The 18,871-nt window shown below is 44.7% G+C and overlaps 1 protein-coding gene and 1 long non-coding RNA gene across 3 annotated transcripts in view; one reads left to right on the top strand and one right to left on the bottom strand.

The window, feature by feature from the left end:
* JCAD (junctional cadherin 5 associated) overlaps positions 1-18,871 on the top strand; it is a 71,731-nt gene that overhangs the window by 15,665 nt on the left and 37,195 nt on the right. The window lies entirely within an intron of this gene.
* LOC138842505 (uncharacterized) lies at positions 10,908-16,993 on the bottom strand. Its single transcript, XR_011377145.1, has 4 exons — positions 16,645-16,993; positions 14,912-14,978; positions 12,122-12,233; positions 10,908-10,929 (listed from the first exon to the last, which is right to left on the bottom strand). It is a non-coding gene; the product is annotated as an uncharacterized lncRNA (long non-coding RNA).

Below are 18,871 nucleotides of genomic sequence, written 5' to 3' on the forward strand. Positions count from 1 at the left end.
AATATTTATAAAATTATATTTATATATATTTATATATAAATATATATATTTATAATTATAAAAATAATTAAATTACTATTATTAAATTATTAAATTAATTTAACTTACTCTCCCACCTCATGAATAATAGACGTTTTCAGATTCTTTAAATCTGCTTTGCTCGTTCACATGTTTTCTTTTTCTTATGATTTCGATGCCTGTATTTCTGTTCTGATTCTTGACTGACCTGTATTAGGGCTAATAGACAGACAGTTCAATTCATCCTCATGTAAAATCATGGATTCGGTTATTTAAACACAGATTTGATGGCTTAGTAAATAGGCATTTAAGCTTTAGCTATTAAATTAAACTTCTTCCAGTTATCTGTAGACCCCATATTCTGGGCTGTACAAAGAACCCTGCTATATCTATCGAGTACAGCAGGACACCCATAAATATATTTATCTTGAAAACTGTTTGTGGTCATGTAAAATGTTCTCTAAAAATCTTTTATTGAAGCATTTAGTAGATCCACATGAATATACATATAAGAAAATCTGATATGAGTGACTATTTATAGAAACAGTCCTTTAGGAAGTAACTTCTTAGCAGTGAAGGGAGGTAGTGGAAAGATGCTGGAGAGGGAGCTTGTTTTCTGGTGCCTGCTCTGACTCTGAACTGCTGTCTGACCTCAGACAAGTCATTTTCTTCATCTGTAATGACTTCTAAGGTTTTTCAGTTCTAGAAAACTCTGCTATTTTTTACTGGTATTTTTCTTTTCTTTTTTTAATTGAAGTATAGTTGATGCACAATATTATATAAGTTACAAGTGTACAATACAGTGATTTGCAATTTTTAAAGATTATACTCCATTTATAGTTATTGTAAAAATATTGGCTATATTCGTGTGTTGTACAATATATCCTTGTAGCTTATTTTATACCTAATAGTTTGTACCTCTTAATCCCCTTCCCTGTCTCCACTGGTAACCACTAGTTTGTTCTCTGTATCTGTGAAGAAAACTCTACTTTTGTAAAATAGGAGATTAGCTCTTCCTCCTTCTTATGGTTAACAAGAAGATAAAGAGATTAAACGTTTCTGCAAATGGGGACAGGAAAATAATGCATATTTGGAAAACCTTAGAAATTTGCACCATTTGGTCTGGAATCAGTGACATCAGTTTGAATTAGGTTTTATATCATTTGATAAGGGAAGTCTTTTTTTTTTTCTTCCAGTTTGTGACCTTCAATAACAGTGAGCTGTCATAGTTCTTCCCATGGCAAAATTTTTACAAAAGAATTCATATCTTAAGGTATTAGAATAAGTGGGAGTTTTTCTTAGCACTACCTGAGAACTGACTCTGTTTTTCATCCTACGGGTAACTGGATTTGACAGCTAATTGGTCTGTTTTGTTCTAAAACTACCATCTGTTCCAAGGCACTTTTAAAGGTTTTCATCATCACCATTATGTGTGAGATGTAAAATATATATTCATAATTATTCATTTCTAAGAAAAAGGTAAAAAACAATTACACTTAGGCTTCAAAGATATAACATTTATACAAATGCAGCTGTTTAAATTGCAGCAAATAAAGAAATTTGATATACCCGTAGACCTTCTAGTTATGTACACATTTGATTGATATCACTAAAAACTAAAGGAACATCTTTTTGCACCAGAATTGCAGTCAGTGCTGGAGGTAATAGTACTACATGCAAATTCTAAATGGGTGTCTCCTAATTCCAGGAGCTGCTCTGCAGCAGCTGTGTGCTGTCCTCATGGGTGTGTCTCAGTGACACTGATTTCTCTTCCCGTCAGAGCCCTGCTAGGACCATGGTTCTACCTACTGCCATTTGAATTCCAGGTTCTGATTCAACTCACGCCTTTACTTACCCAATTTGTTTGTTCAACCCTTTCTTCAATTCCGTGATCCAATTAAAACTCCCTGTATGACCAAGCTAGTTCTAACTGGGTTTTTGTCATTTTACACCACCCCCGACTAAAAAAAAACACCAAGAAAAAAAGAAAATCCTGACTGATATATCAAATATCAAACTCTAGTGGCCCTTTGTTCTAGTCTTTTATTCCTTATTCTCTAGCTAATCTGGTTAACTAGTCCGTGGTATGAGTTCACTACGTGCCAATAATATCTTATCCCTCCCAGGTAACATAGATGCCTCTTAAACTTGACCTCTGGGGGAATTTGCCTTCATCTGGGACGTGACAGATGGTCAGCGGTAAGGAGATTTGGGCCAGAGTAAGGATGTGTCCCGTTCTTCAGTGAGTTTAGAATACAAACATCACCTGGTATAACTCTACAATAGAGCTGCCCTGGTGAAAAGAGAATCGGCCTTCCTCTTTCTGGAGGCCAAGAGCAAGTCCTGGTAGACTCCCACGTGGGAGAGGAGCTTAATGGAACCAACAGGACAGCAGGCATCATGGACAAGAAGACGCAGATTGAGCTGTAAGGAGGACAGTTAAATGAAGGCATGGTGTATCGGGTCTGTGGTACAAGCTGGGGGCTTGCTGTTGGACTTGGGATTGCATGGGGCCCTGGGGGTGATGACGCGGGGGAGCGTTCCAGAGAGGCGATGGCCTGTAGAAAGGATGAGAAGGGGAGGGGTCAGAGGTGGGGCCCTCCTACAGAATGGGGGTGGAGTTGAGATAGTCTGGGACCTGGGACCCTTTGCTGTAAAGCTGGCATCTGGACAAACATCTCCTTGAGCAACAAATACAAAGGAACTATAAGGGACTAAAAATAACTGCATGCATGCACAGTTGGGGCAAATTATGGACAAGAAGACACAAAAAGACCAAAAAGACCAACTGCCATTTCTGAAGAGCCGGGAGCAGAAGCAGGGTGTCAGGAGCAAAAGCAGGGTACTGTGCACGCCCCCTGCACACAACACCACCAAAGGGGTGGGCAAACCACCTACGTCACCCCTTCGGCCCGACCCCTGGACCCACCCCTACCCTTACCCCATATAAGGAAGCAGCTTGCCCCACCCGGGGAGTGAGCGAGCAAGGGAACCTCTTACTTGATCTTGCACCCCTCAGCTGCAGCAGGGGCCCCAAAAAAGCCTTGCCTGAATTTCTTGTCTGGCCTCTGATCCATTTCTGTTGATTAAGGAGGCCAAGAACTCTGGTCGGTAACAGGTTGACAGTCCATGAAGCCCGTGATTAGGAACTTTAATGTAGAAAGTGTGCAAAGTAGCTTTTGAATTTGACAGAGGCTGTACCATAGGTTTGCAAAGAGGGGAGTGGGCTGATTCAAGTGAGATTTAAGCTTTGTGTAGGAAGGCTGAGGGAGTAGAGGAAGGCCAAAGGCAGAGCCCCAGATGGGACACGTGCCAAATTTGCAGGAATATATTGGGAGGGATAGGTTGAAGGATATGAAGACAGGACTCACCGATGACTTCTGTTGGGGAAAGAGAGGAGAGAAGGGAAGGGCTAAGCTGACTCAAAGCTGTGAGTCCCGGGGACCAAGGGGAGGGTGCTATTAATGTAGCTATTTGAAGGTGGAGAGGAGAGAAGAGGGGCAAAGGAGGAACAACTGAATCCTGAAGAAGGAAGATGCAAGTGAGACTTCAAAACCTGGTGGTTCTTCTAAGATGAGACTCCCAAAAGGAGAGGAGAACTGTTTCTTTCACTCAATCACTGTCAAATCAAACTACTGGACAGTAGGAGAATTAATTCCATCTGGACTTACTCTGGGAAACATCTAAACTACTCAACTCAGAAAACTCATTAAGGAAACCCTCTTACAGATTTGTTTTTCTGCCAAGAGGTTTATATGAATATTCATTTTTATTCCTGTTCTCTCTTTGGGAGGGAGGGGTTGTTTGGAAAACTAAATAAGTGATGAATAATGATAAGAATAATTGTGTAGGTAAGACTTGAGCTATATATTTTTTATAATTTATTCTCATAATCTGCAGAAACTGTTCTAAGCAGGGGAGAGAACTGTGAAAACCTAGTGTCTGGTTTCTGTAAGTGCAGACTTAGGTGTGAATGTGTTAGACCCACCAACCATGGATGCAATTCAAGGTCCCCAACTCCTGAAACCCTCTTGCCCACTGCCCTTCAGTATCTGCATGGGAGCAGCCATGTGGTGTGTCAGGTGATCCAGGCCCCCAGACACAGCTGATTGGAGCCTGGTCAAGAAACTGACACAAGGTCAGCCAATCCATGGCCAGAAATCCCAGCAGAGGTTTTGTGGGGAAAAAAGAAAAAAAAAAAAGCTTTGCTCAGAGATAATGGTGATTAAACACACTAATCAATTTCTGCCTCTTGGAAATTTTGCTCCTTAGAAACTCAAAAAGCCCATCTAGAGTAGTAATATCTCCATCACTGAGAAGTTCAATTGCACCTTTCTGCACTCTGCCGCCACAGGCCAGAAGCTCCTATAATCACTACTCTCCTTGGCCTACAAACAAACACAGTCACATCCCTGGAACAGCAACAGTAGTGGAGGTGAGTTTCGTTGGCGTTGACTGGAATAGCCTCACCAGTGTCTGACAACTGGAGCCCAGAACCAGATTTGTAGAGCCCTTCCCGCCATCCCCACAGCATCAGATAAACTTTCCTGCTTCTAGTGCACACAGAAGAGGATGACTATGACCTCTGACCATCCATTACCAAGGGTTGTTTAAGAATACTGTCTGCACCCCTTCCCTCCTGAATGCCGCCAACATCCCTACTCCAGCGGCACCATCCTCCTAAGTGTCATCAAGGAGAAGTGCCTGGGGCAGCTCCGATACCTCTAATTCTGAAGAGCAATGCATTATTGTCCTGTGGACTTTCCAAGTAGTATAAAAGGGCCTGCTGCCATCAGCCGATCACTAGAGAAGAGATTTCTCTGATTGATTCTTCCAGATCCAGCTCTTTCCGATCACCACAGGATAATTTATGGATCTTGCTGTTGCTTTAGAGTAATCGGCTCTTCCCTCCAAAAGAGCAAGCCTTGCACCGCTCACCATTGTCTAGCCTGTCAGGCATTAGAGCAGCTGTTTCAACCATCTTCACAGGCGTGATGGGTGAAGTGTTTGGTTTGCACTGAATGGCAGATCTCTGACGCTGCTGCATTAAAGGGAAAAGGGAGGGAGGAAGGGAGGGAGGGAGGGAGGAAGGAAGGAAGGAAGGAAGGGAGGGAGGGAGGGAGGGGAAGGAAGGAAGGAAGGAAGGGAGGGAGGGAGGGAGGAAGGAAGGAAGGGAGGGAGGGAGGGAGGGAGGGAGGGGAAGGAAGGAAGGAAGGAAGGGAGGGAGGGAGGGAGGGAGGGAGGGAGGAAGGAAGGAAGAAAGAGGGAGAGAGAAAGAAGAAAGCAAGAAAGTAAGAAAGAAAAAAAGAAAGAAAGAAAGGAAAAGAAAGAAAGAGAAAGAAAGAAAGAAAAAAAAGAAAGAAGGAAAAGAAAGAAAGAAAGAAAAAGAAAGAAAGAAAGAAAGAAAGGAAGGAAAAGAAAGAAAGAAAGAAAGGAAAAGAAAGAAAGAAAAGAAGGAAGGAAGAAAGAAAAAGAAAGAAAGAGAAAGCCCGCCATCTGGCCCAGGAGCACAGAGTGCCTTTCCTGATCCAGTCTGCCTTCCTACAATTGCCATCAGTCTCTGTGTGCTCTGCGGTTGTGAGGGTTACAAGGTGAAACCCCTCCAGGGCAGCTCTGAGACTTGTCAGGAAATAGGCTTCATACACACCCTGTTTGGCTGACCAGGGTGAGCTGCTAGAATTTCAAAGGATAAGCCATACCTGTCCTTAGTGACTAAATTATTAAGAACATGGAATGCAAATCAAAACTACAATGAGATACCACATCACACCCCCATTAGGATGGTTATTTTTAAAAAAGAAAATAAAAAATTACATGGGCTTCCCTGGTGGCACAGCGGTCAAGAATCCGCCTGCCAATGCAGGGGACACGGGTTCGAGCCCTGGTCCGGGAAACACCCACATGCCGCAGAGCAACTAAGCCTGTGCACCACAGCCACTGAGCTTGCACTCTAGAGCCCACGAGCCACAACTACTGAGGCTGTGTGCCACAACTACTGAAGCCCGCACACCTAGAGCCCGTGCTCTGCAACAAGAGAGGCCGTGGCAATGAGAAGCCCGCGCACCGCAACCATGAGCAGTCCCCGCTTGCCTCAACTAAAGAAAGCCCGCGCGCAGCAACGAAGACCCAACACAGCCGAAAATAAATAAATAAAATTTAGTTAAGAAAAAGACCAATCATAAAAAAAAAATAACAAGTGTTGGCAAAGATGTGTAGAAGTTAGAACCTTCATCTATCGCTGCTGGGATGTACAATGGCGCAGCTAGCGTAAAAATAGTTCGGCAGCTCCTCGAAAAGTTAAACATAGAGCTACTGCATGATCTTTAACTCCACTGCTAGGTACATACTCAAAAGAATTGAAAGCAGGGTCTCAAACAGATATTCCTTCACCAATGTTCACAGCAGCATTATTCACGATTGCCCAAAGGGGGAAACAACACGACCATCCATGGAACAACAGACAAATGGAGAAACAAGATGTGATATATACATACAATGGAATATTATCCAGCCACAGAAAGGAAGGACATTCTGACTCATGCCGCAACGTGGATGAACCTTGAGGACGTCACGCTAAGTGAAATAAGCCAGACACAAAATGAGAAATAGTATATGATTCCACTTCTGTGAGGTACGTAGAATAGGGAAATTTATAGACAGAAAATAGAAGAGAGGTTACCAGGGGCTGAAGGGAGGAGGAACGGGGACTTACTGTTTAACAGGTAGAATTTCTATTAGCCTTGATGAAAAAGTTCTGGAAATGGATAGTGGTGGTTGTACAAGATGGTGAATGTATTGATACTTAGTGTCAATGAATTGTATACTTAAAAATGGTAAAAAAAAAAAAAAGTATGGAAAAGTACATTTCTTTGTTCAATTCCTTGCCAAGGGTGTAGACACCTCAGTTCCAGGTACCGCCTTCTGCCCACACCTGTGTGTCACCTCGCCGCAGAGAACCACCGGGAGCTCTCTGAAGGCAGGTGGCACCGGACAAGTCCAGGTGCCTTGCAGCCGCGTGGTTAATATTCTGCAATTCCAAATGTCTTCCTCCATTTTCCCCAATTCAATCACATACATGTCCATTTTTCTGCCTGCCATTCTGGGCAAGTGAATTCTGCTGGGGAATGTCCCTTCTTCTCTCCCCGAGAAACCCTTCTCAAATGAATAAAACATGGGCCCGAGCAATTCAGCCTTCGCAGCTGGTCTCGCCAGCTTATAGTGCATCTTTTGTTTCCTTCCATCCTCGACAAGCATGATGGCTTTGCTCTCAGGCTAACTTTGATTCCTGGGAAGTTGAGGCTGGCAGGCGCCTGTCGGTCCCATCACACCCGAGTTCAATTTAGACTAATGATTAGCAAGGCCACGCTCCCCAGGGTTACACGTGTGTCTTCTGTTGTCTTAACCCCCCAGACATGGCCCTTCACAGTCCCACTGCATAATTAGAGAAGGGATGACCGGGCAGTGCTGGGATGCTGTCCCTTGCCGAAACAGGCAGCCCTGCTTCTCTGTCTGGCAGAGTGAGCTCCCCAGTCTTGGAGGACCTGACTTTGAAACTCAGCCCCAGCTGTGGTTTCTGCCATCAAGGACCGCCTGGGCAGTGCAGCTATTCTGATAAAATGCAAACACAGGCGTGCGAACTCTAGAAAGAAATCACTCTGTCAGATTTCTGGGTGGGTACCAAATGCTCCAAAAGTGCCTGCGTGAACCATATTGCTAAATTCGAAGTGAAAACACATTTGCCCCAGGAAGCATCAGGCTAACTCCAATTGTCATCTCAGTGGAGAAGATTCAGAACAAATGACAGCTCTGGGAAGTGCGTGTTCACATGAAATGAGGATGCAGGAGTGGCAGGCTAGGCAAACGGAGGCGTGACAGCTCTTTGCTTTTTCCTCTAATTCTTCCAAGGGATGTCTTCCCCCTTTAGCAGATACTAGAGAAACAAAGACACGCCGCCCTAATTTCGAGCGCACTTTTCCCTTCCCACTCGCTCTGGCTTTTTCCACTGAGCTGCTCCATAATCTGATGGCATGGTTCTGGCAGGTTGGCTTCTGCCAGGGTTTTTGGCGTTTCTGATGTGACATTGGCTTCATTGGATGCACGAATTCTTCTCTGGAATAAATGTAAGTTTCTAGAGTGGGTTAAGGGGACAGCTTTGCTTTGAAACCCACCAAAGTCAGAGCAAACCTTGGGCACCTTCTCTCCTTAGTCACTTATTATATAACAATTGCCCAGTGTCACTGCTGCTGACAGGGAGATTAGATCAATGAGGCCATTCCCTGGAGCTGGGATAAAACTGTGTGAAATGTCACCAGGCTAATGGGTTTAATGAGGAGAGGACATTATTCCTGAGGAAGGCTGCTGAAAGCAGATTGAAGGCAGCATGTGACAGTCCGTTTTGTGGGCTTTTTCTTGGTATTGGCGGGGACTCTGTTTGCACTGGCTCCTGCATCCCCAAAGCCCATTTATTTCCTTCAGAGAGGAGGGCCACGCCGACCCAGTCCACTCTGGACTCCAGGGCCTTTTGCCTCAAGGAAGAAGATGGCTCCTAGAAGTCTATAGAGATTTCCTGCTTGTGAAATCCAGATTTAAATAAAATAAGTAAAGCCTTTAAAAGTTAGTTGGATGTGGGAAATGGCAAAAAGGGAGTCAGCCTCCTATGACAGCAGGTATTGAAAGCATGGTGTGTCGGGATGGGATGGATACAGGACAGGGACCGGGGGGGTTGACAGAGCCACCAGCTGCCCTGTCACCTTCCACCACAACCTTGTTCTGAGGATTGCAAGGACTCTCATGACTTCTGCCCTTTCTGGATTCCTGTCCCCTGTGGGGATCACGGCAGCTGCAGGTCTCCGGAAATCGCTTCCGTTGTGTGTCCGAGTGGACACGGAGCTGTGCCCATCAGCTCTACCCCTGCTATGATGCACTCACACATGAGGTGAGATGCAATCCACCTGGGAACGTTTAAAAGCCAGGCCACAGAGCCAGGCTGGCTCTTCGGAATGTCCAGGCCAGAGAATCTGGCTCAAGACACACAAAGAGGACTTGAACTTGAAATTGCCGAAACTTTCAGTGAGTTTTTTCTTTTCCTTGTTTTTGGCCGCGCTGAGTGGCTTCTGGGACCTTAGTTCCCCGACCAGGGATTGAACCCGGGCCCTTGGCAGTGACCGAGTGGAGTCCTAACCACTGGACAACCAGGGAATTCCCTCAGTGAGTTTATAATATGGTCACATTACGTTCATCTTGGCCAGTGGCCTGCTTGGTGCCCTCCCACTGAATTTGGAAGAAAAGGGTGAAAGGTCAGTGCAGTAATGTCCTAGCCACAGGTCCACTATGGGGTAATATCCAAAAGAAGAGTCATGCAAACTGACCCCCATCAGGGATGCTTCAGAGTACACTTGAGTTAGACTCAGATAGCTATTTTGTCCACAGTATTTTTGTCAAGATTTCTAACACGTTTCTCCATTCTGTCGTCATTGGGTTAAAACTACTTTTCTAAATCCTGAAAGCTGGTTCTTTTACTGGCCTCTTCTCTCTCTCTCTCTCTCTCTCTCTCTCTCTCTCTCACACACACACACACACACACACACACACACACACACACACACGGAGCCAGACGCTCAGATTAAGCTCTGAGCCTTCCTTTACATTTTACAGTAGGTAACAGTCCTCTCACTAAAGTGTTCTCTTGGGATCTTGTGGTATCTGGGATCCCTGGCAGAATCAAGGTAGCTCTAAGTATCCTGCCTTGCACAGTCTTTTAACTAAATTCATTATGATATTTCAGTAGCTTTAGTTAAAACCTTTGTTTTAACTTAAAAATGCAATGCTCTTTGAGATACCATTCTCTTGTCTGCAGAGCAGGAAGGAAGGAAGGAAATCACAGTCTTGCCTTTCAATTAAGAGGCTAAGTGGAACAGTCCCTACAATCTGTTAATCACCTAATATCTCTGTAACGTTTTTCCTACCGCAAGCAAATGAATACCGGCAAGCCTCAGAGATCTTGTGGGTTCAGTTCCAGACCACCTCAGTAAACTGGAGATAGAAACAAAGCAAGTCACACAAAGTGTTTTGTTTCTTAACGCATATATAAGTCATGTTTACACGTCTCTTAAGAGTGCAATAGCATTATGTCTAAAAAAAGTACATACATTAATTAAACGTTTTATTATTGAAAATACTAACCATCATCTGAGCCTCCAGTGAGTTGTAATAACAAAGATCACTGAGCACAGATCGCCATAACAAATATAATAATGAAAAATTTAGAAATATTGTGACGATTACCAAAATGTGACACAGAGACACGAAGTCAGCAAATGCTGTTGGGAAAATGGCGCCGACAGACTTGCTCAATGCAGACTTGCTCCACAAACCTTCCATTTGTGAAAAACACAATGTTTAGGAAGCACATTAAAGCAAAATGCACTAAAATGACGTCTTCCTGAAGAGAGAGAAGTTTCTCCCTTGGTTCTCAACAAATGAGGGGCTGCGCTCAGCAGGTACATTTAGTCCCCAGCACGTGAAGACACTGGGAGCTCTTGTTGAGAGTGTGTGATGGCCAGGAGTTTCCACCTCTCTCGTTCATTCTCACGTGAGCCCCAGGAAAGCGCAGCCTTCGACATTTATGACAGCTAACATTTATGGAATGCTGACTCCGTTCTGAATGGTTTCATAAAAGATCTCATTTGATCCTTGTAACCACAATGTGGTTTGTTATCCTGTAGGGAGACTGAGGCTCAGAGAACAAAGTGATTTCCCCAAAGACACACAATCAATACATGGCAGCCTGAAGACCCAACCCAAACCCTCAGTTACGTCACCGCCTGACAAGCAGGGGAACCGGGACGCGCGTCACTGTGAATGCATTCGCTCCTCACACTGGGCAGCCGGTGGCTTTGTAGGTAACGAGATCTACAGGGCAAGTGAAGAAGCATTACTAAGAGGACCTGTCAGTAGCAAGTTAATTCCAGGATATGTTGCAAACCGTGGCTCCTAAACTTTGCTGCTCATTTGAACCAAGGAACTTAGGTAAAATGCAGTTTTCTGAGCCCCAGCTCTGGATTCCTAGCCAAGGACAGCTACCCACTTCTTTTTTTCCAAACGGCCCATTACTTTAATAAAATCAGATGGTGGCATTTTCAGCCTTAATGGTTTCCGTTGTGAATGGTAGTTGTCATCGGGTATCTTGTCATTTAGAAGCTTACAGTCTGGTGTGATGAAGGAGGCCTTTGTGTGTGTAGGTTCTGCAGGAAGCATGTGCTTATTCTGAGATATTAGTAAACATAGTGTCTCTGCTATAGCGTGGAATACAAAGGGTAGCACACAACCTAGAAAGTGGGAAGGCTCAATAAATGTACTCTGCTAAGTAGCAGTGGGAGTTAACTGTGCACTAAAGATGTTTCATGGCCTTTAATTTAAATGTCACGTAAGTTTTTATGATGCTAACCTCTGGTCGGCCAACTTTACTAGAAAGAAGAGAGCATTTTGTTTTCCCAAAGCAATGATGCACTGGCATCTGGGGGGCTTCTTCTCATTTTCTTTATATTAAACTTTCAAACCTACATCTAAGAAAACCTATCTGTCTTTTAACTTTTAAATATATTCCCTTAAACATAGGTATTAAGACCTTAAAATCTAGAGATTATCATACTAAGTGAAGTTAGCCAGACAAAGATCATGTGATAACGCCTATATGTGGACGCTTACAAAAAACAAAAGCAATACAAGTGAACTTAGTTACAAAACAGAAATAGACCCACGGACAGAGAAAACAAGCTTACAGTTATCAAAGGGTAAAGCGGGGGGTAAATTAAGAGTTTAGGATTAACATATACACACTACTATATATAAAATAGATAAACAACAAGGACCTAGTATATAGCACAGGGAACTATATTCAATATCTTATAATAACCTATAATGGAAAAGAATCTGAAAAAGAATATATATATATATTACACACACACACATATATATCTATGTATTACATAACTGAATCACTGTGCTGTATACCTGAAACTAACACAACATTGTAAATCAACTATATTTCAATTTAAAAAAAGACCTTAACATTTTACATCAAATGGCTGAAAGTCAGATTTACCCTCCAGCAATTGCTTCAACATTAGAATATTTAGTCCTTATATTCCTCATTCTGTCACCATCTCTGTTTCCATGTGCTGGTGCCCTGTTCATACTACAGTTCATTAGGAAAGCTGCGGAAATAAATAAAAATAAATTAATAATTATAATGGAACAATTTATTGTGAGTTAGCAGCAGAGAATTAGTAACTAGGAAATGTTCTACATTTTAAATTAACCTGTCCACGTGTAAAATCCATCATAACCTCATGTGTAGATTTGCCCACTGATAAGCAGGTGGGCCCTGACCACAAATCAGGCAGTGTTCTCTGGAAAAGATATTAGTTTTGCTTATGAATAGCATCTGTTCCAAGAATGTATAATATTATGGCTCCAGCGTATGCTGTGTAGAGAGGAAAAAAAATAGGGGTGGATTTAACACTACATCTGTGACTAGTTAGTTATGGTAACCTTCAGGTATTTGGTGGTTTCAGCAAAAGTTCTAATACACATTCCAGGCATCAAGAACTATAGCGAAGACTGTAAAAATATTGAGACAAAGAATTAATGCATTCGCTAGTTTGAGAAAACTAGAAAGTACGTACGGCTCCCTGCTGACTTGAAAACTGCGCTCAATTCATCCTCTCCAAGGGAGGTTTGCTGTGGGTTCCCACGCGGGGACAGAGGCTCTGGCCCAGGCAGATGCTGAGATGGGGGCGACTTATCAGTGGGGACCCCGAACGATGGACTGAGTTTCCACTTATCCAGGGTACAGTGGGTGACAAAAGGAACACTGCAGGAGTTAAGGTGTTACCCAGGAGCTCACTAACAATCGTCCCAGCCAAATGAGACACTGGGTTTGGACTTTTATTGTTATTTTTTAACCACTGCTGATGAAAAGCTGACTTTCACTAATGATTTATTTTCTTTTCTCAGACTTACGCTTCGTGTCTATTAGATGCTTTCCTACAAACCACTAATTATTCTCCTTGACTCTCTTATTTGCATGTTTTACATTATCTGCTTCTAGAAAATTTAATTTTTGTGGGATTACACCAAATAGCATGCAATGTGATCTATCTATATCTATATCTAGTGATATAGTGGATCAATCAATCACCTGGGTACTTAAGCGACTAATAAAGGAAGAGTAGGCTGGGTTTAAGACGGAACACGGAAATAGCTGAAATAAAACTCAAAACAAACTGAAAACCAATAGACCAAAACCTTGAGAAACCCTAGGCACTTTCTGAAAGTGTTGGTCATTTTTCCTTCAGTGGCACTCAGCCCTCTGCTCACTGATTCCGCCCTGTTCATATGGTGAGGAATTATAACTCAGGATTTGCACAATGTGAGTTCACGTGGCCATTTTCCACTCAGAGATACTCAACAATTCAGTTCAACCCTATGGTGCTGGGTGTGGTAAACAGAGGGATTGATCTGGGTCTTAATTTATAAAGGTGAGTGAGTGACAACTCAGAGAGGTCAATGCCTTTGACAGAAAAGTTTAATGTCCCTCACAGATCCCCTAGAAAGGAGAGGCATGCCATGGCACGCAGGGCCACGGGGGCCCAGAAAGGAGTGATGGGAAAGCAGAGGTCACAGCTTTTACTGGGGTCTCCGTGGGTAAGGCAAGACAGGGCTGGGAAACAGCTTGGGATTGGCTGATTTGAATGACTCTGGTGGGCTCTGGGACATCAGGGCTGTCCCTTGTTGTCTGGGTTGATTTAGGGCATGGAAAACATCGGCTTGGTGTGCGAGGGTTAGATAAGGAGGCTGTTTACAGCATGGACTCCAGATCACAGAAGAGTTATAAACAACGGAGGCCACTGCTTTGGCCCTGTGATTAATGGTTGACAGACAGATAAATATGGGACCTAAGAAAACACAGTTAGGACAGGGTGGAGCCAATCCCTTCCATCAGGAACTCAGAATCCAGTAGCTGAACTAGATATGTAGGCTGACACAGCCAATCCAGGTGTATCGTGATAAACGCTATCCTAGCAGCTTAGGCCAAATGCTGTGGGAGTTTTATGAAGGCTAACAAGCAGAGATGTGGAAAGCTTTCTTATATGGGGGATTTATAGTCTCTTCAGCATTCGACTTGAATCACTCCTTCAGAATCATCCAACCCTGGTAACAAATCCATGGAAGAGCTTAAGTCGAGGCCTAGCCAAGTGCCTGGCACACAACGAACACGAAACGAAAGCAAGGCCTTGCCTCTCCCCACCCTGGTGTCCTTTTTGTATGCTAGCCATCACCTACTCAATGAAAGCCTGATATCTTATTCTCTCCCCTGATGGAAGCTTTTTTTTTTTTTGCAACTAATGTTGATAACCAACTTGTTTCACAGTTGTTCACGTATCTCCTTTTTTTTTTTTTTTTTTACTTTATTTTATTATTTTGGCTGTGCCACTCAGCTTACGGGATCTTAGTTCCCTGACCAGGGATCAAACCCGTGCCCCCTGCAGCGGAAGCAGAGAGTCTTAACCACTGGACCGCCGGGGAAGTCCCTCCCATTTTTTAAATTAAAAGTCACACAGGGTTAAAGAAAATACTCAGTTTTGGTTGCCTCTCGATCAGCTGGTGTGAGATGTCAGGAGAGGAGGCCAGAGTGCCTGTGCCTGTGTCTGGACACTGCGGTGCTGGCCTATGTCACTGTCCTCCTACAGCCACATCTGTCTCTCCTGTGTCCCAGGTGCTCCCAGCCAGCCACTGTCATTCCCCGGAGGACAGGAAAATTGCGTTTTCCTTATGAATCTGACAAAGACTTGTAGACCGCAGGCAGGGGGATGCTCAGAACGAACTGCACCTCTGCTCCGGGGGCAGGTGGCAGGGCTCGGGAGGGAGGCCGAGAGGCTTTCCCGCAAGTGCGTGGCCTGATGGAGGAGAAAGTGGACAAAGAGAAAACAATGAAAAATCATTTTTCTCATGCAATAACCATGCAGATTCAATCTCCTTAGAGTGAAGGTATAGGACTGAAATACATTTGTCATCCTTTTTCTTAATCCCCAGGGTTGTAAAATTTCTGTTGGGGGTGGTGCCCAGTCTTCTAAGCCTGCAGTTAACAGACACCTAATGCACTTTATTCCCCCAGGGCCTCCGCCAGCATCATGTAATGATGACGACGGCTGCTGTTCTGTGAATGTTTATTACGTGCCAATCATTCCGTTAGGCCCTCGACACACTAGCTCTGTTTCTTGTGCTCTCTCCCTGCTTCTCAAACTTTGCAGTGTATGCGAATTATCTGGGCATTCACTGAAAGTACAGGTTCCAGGCTTTCAACTGTAGCAACTGGAAATTCTGATTGTGTCCAATGAGGCCCAGGAATCTGGCTTTCTGGCAAACCCCCTGGTTGATCTGGAAGTAAGTGGTCCAGGGAGTACATTTGGGAAAACAGATTTCTAGTTCTTAGTTAAAACTAATAATGCAGTTCTTGGTTAAAACTAATAATGCAGCATAGCATTATGAATTAATAGAAAGTATGTCGAGGTCTAAAAACAAGTTTTCTTAGCACCTGTTGCTATAAAACCCTTTCTAGTTTTTGTATAACTATTATTGTCTGACTTTCTAGAACAAGCCAACAAGAGGGACTTCAAGATCTTATCGAGAACATTAATCTTTTTAGAAAACAAGAACTGGTAGTGTTTTTACAGACTGAGAAAAACATCAAACAATAGTAAGTTAAAAGAAACCTTGTGGTAGGGTCATCACCGAGGCCCTAAAGCAAGGACGGCGGTGGGGCGGGGGGCAGGTTTCTAGGTCCTTATAAAAGCAGCAAGTCAAAGGAACAAGGGCTTTGTCCTTTTTATTATTTTTTTCCTTAAGAAGGCCGTTAAGCATTCTCTCTCTGGTCATCGCACATCTGCCCTGATGACTCAATAATCCAGTTCCTTCCTGAGCCTGTGAAATGCCTTCTCCAGGACTCGGAGAGAGGCGGAGACGTGCGGCCATCCGGGGCTGGATCCTGGCACCGGGTCCCGCTCAGGGTTGCTTTAAACCACATTTTTTGTTTTCTCACAATTGCATAAGCAGTAGATAGATTTTTTTTTTCCTGTGTTTAAATCTCCCAAAATCAAGTAGGTGAGAGAGAGGGGGTGAGGTTACACCAAACTGAGAGTGGGAGGTGATGGGGGGAAGGAAAGGGGTTCTCTTTGCAGTCAAAATAAAACCTATGCAGGTGCTTTCTGAGTTACAGAGACCTGCCTTTTTTTTCTAAAAACAATAACAAACATACGTATACACGTATATGTGCGTGTATATATAAAAGGCAGAAGACCACATATACGCATATGGATACACAGCTGGTTCGCACATCTGTCCACCACCCCTGGTCTATGTACTGGTGACCAGTGTGGGAAATGGGCACAATGGATTTCCCTCCCCAGCTTTTACCTTCATCTGGGGAAACACCATGCTCCCGTTCACCTCTGTTTTCTTCTGTTTATAATTCAGACACCCACCCCTCATACTCATGTACCTTTTCTATCTTGCCCTCTCCCCTCTTCACAGCGGTATCCCCAAATCTGCAGAAAAGTCTCCCACCTTCTTCCTTGCTTCCCACTGCCCCATCCTCATTTTTTCCATTCTGCTTGTTCTTCTGAAACGGCCTTAGTCATGGCCGTGATTAGAGCAGGGCCAGTGATGTGTCTGTGCTGAAGAAAGAGGGAAGGCAAACACTCTGAACGAGGTTGTCATGATAAAGAGGCAGTGTCAGGAAACCACAGGAATCTTGGAAATCATGAAGTCATCTTCTCCAGCATCTCCAATATCGCAGTCTCAGTACCTCCCTCTAATGAAAGCTGCCTTTGCCCTACCTTTCTGCTCCCACCGTTTCTTTCTGAAGAAGCTTTATGTGAGTTAGTTGAGTTTGTTTCTCCCACTGCTTCATGTTGTCTTCTGCTGCAACGACACAGCATTTCAGCTACATTAGGAAGTTTCCGTGGGGCTGACCCAGAAACCCGACAATATAACGTTGTTCTATGGGGAACCGTGTCCTGATCTCAATGCGCTGGTTGAGAAATGATCCTGCGGGAACATTTGGCTTCGTGTGTGCGCATATGTGTACTGCTGGGCACATGTAGATGTTCCACACCCCAAAGAAGTTATTTCATTGTGTTGACAAATTGAGGACAAACGGGAGTGGTGTGTCATTGAAGCCGTCTATCCCTGAGAGATGCTTTTATGACAAGAAGTAATGTCACCGCTGTATATAACTGCGATTTCCCAGAAAAGCCTCTGCATTTTATTTTCTTTGTTTTTTTCTCATCTTATTTTCCCAGCCCGGAGATGATCGCCTTCCTCTTTGCCTAAGTGCAACCTACCAGGCCTTCAGGGCGCTCCCCACAAAGCCTTCCCACAGACCACTATCAGGACAGGTGTTGGCGGTAGGAGCTAACATTTCTGCGTTCTTACCATGTGCCAGCAGTATGCTAAGTGCTAAAAAGGCATTATCTCACTTAACTCTCATGGCTTCCCTATGAGGTGAGCACTGTCGTCGTCCCCATCTCAACAGACAAGAAATTGAGGCTCACGGAAGTGAAGTGACACATCTGGAAAGTGGCAGAGCGCCCAGGATCAGGACCCAAGCCGTCTGCCCCTTGAGCTCCTGCTCATGCAGTCTGCTCCCATCTCCCGGTCCTGGTTTCCTCGGATGCACTACAGATAAGGAACGACACAGCCCTTGATCATATTCTCTTTCTTTCCCAGCACTGGCGTGTTTGGCTTTTTTTTTTTTTCTCTCTCGTAGACTGCACACTCCTTGCGATGAGGGTTCAGAATGAGAGTCTTGGGCCAGATTCTGAGATTTGCTAACTGTGGCACCTCCCCGAGACCCACCATCTCAAAGGACGGTGGTGAGGATTAAAAGAAAATAATGCATTTGAAGGGCTCAGCCTGGGGCTGCCCGCGGTGAGAGTACAAACGACTTTAGATATTATTGGTACGATGGCAACGAGCACAGCCCGAAATCCATAGTGGGGCTGAACGTTTTTCTACCAATTCGTTCTGCAGGGGTCCCAGGCTGCTCCGCCCACCCATCCTTGCCTCAGTGAAACTGACTTAGCCAATACCCTCTCCCTCTCTGTGACTCATCAGCAAAGTTGAACGCTTTGTCTTTTCTCTGCCCTCCGAAGTACAAGGACTTTTGCCACCACAGAACTGGCAGCAGCCTGATCACTGTTTCGAGAGAGGTGGAGGGGGCTGGAAGCAGGTAAATGCTCATCCCGCTGAGCTCCACCTCCTCCTGGCTTCAGTTTCCTCATCTGTCAGAGACGGGAGACAGGATGGAGCCGCTGACCTGCCAGGGCCCTGGCAGCCTCCAGCGAAGGCTCCCAGGGCTCTGCTTTTAAAGAAGGCGATCCCAGGCACTAAACTGTTGTCAACTGTCTTCCGCTCTTCACGCCTTTCCCGCGTGCCTGTTTTTGTGAAAGTGTGTGTGCATGAGTGTGTTTGTGTGAATCTGTGTGTGGCTGTATGTGTGTGTGTGCATCTGTGTGTGTGTGAATATGTGTGTGTGCTTCTCTGTGAGTGGATACGTATTTGTGTGTGTGTGTGTGTGTGTGTGTACATTCGCACAGGGTTGAAGCAGCCCAAACCAAAGGGACAGGAAAGAGAGGGAAGGGTGGCCCGCTCACCTGTGCCTTCGGCGGGGTGGGAGGGGGCCTGAGCCCTCGGCTCTGCGTCCGCCGCTCGGGTGCCGCCCTCCGGCCGGAGATCAGAGCCCGTAGGCCGCCTGGCGGGCGGGGAGGGGCTGGGGGCGGAGCGAGGGGTG

This window comes from Globicephala melas, chromosome 2 (genome assembly GCF_963455315.2).
Source record: "Globicephala melas chromosome 2, mGloMel1.2, whole genome shotgun sequence".
NCBI classification, from domain to species: Eukaryota; Metazoa; Chordata; class Mammalia; order Artiodactyla; family Delphinidae; genus Globicephala; species Globicephala melas.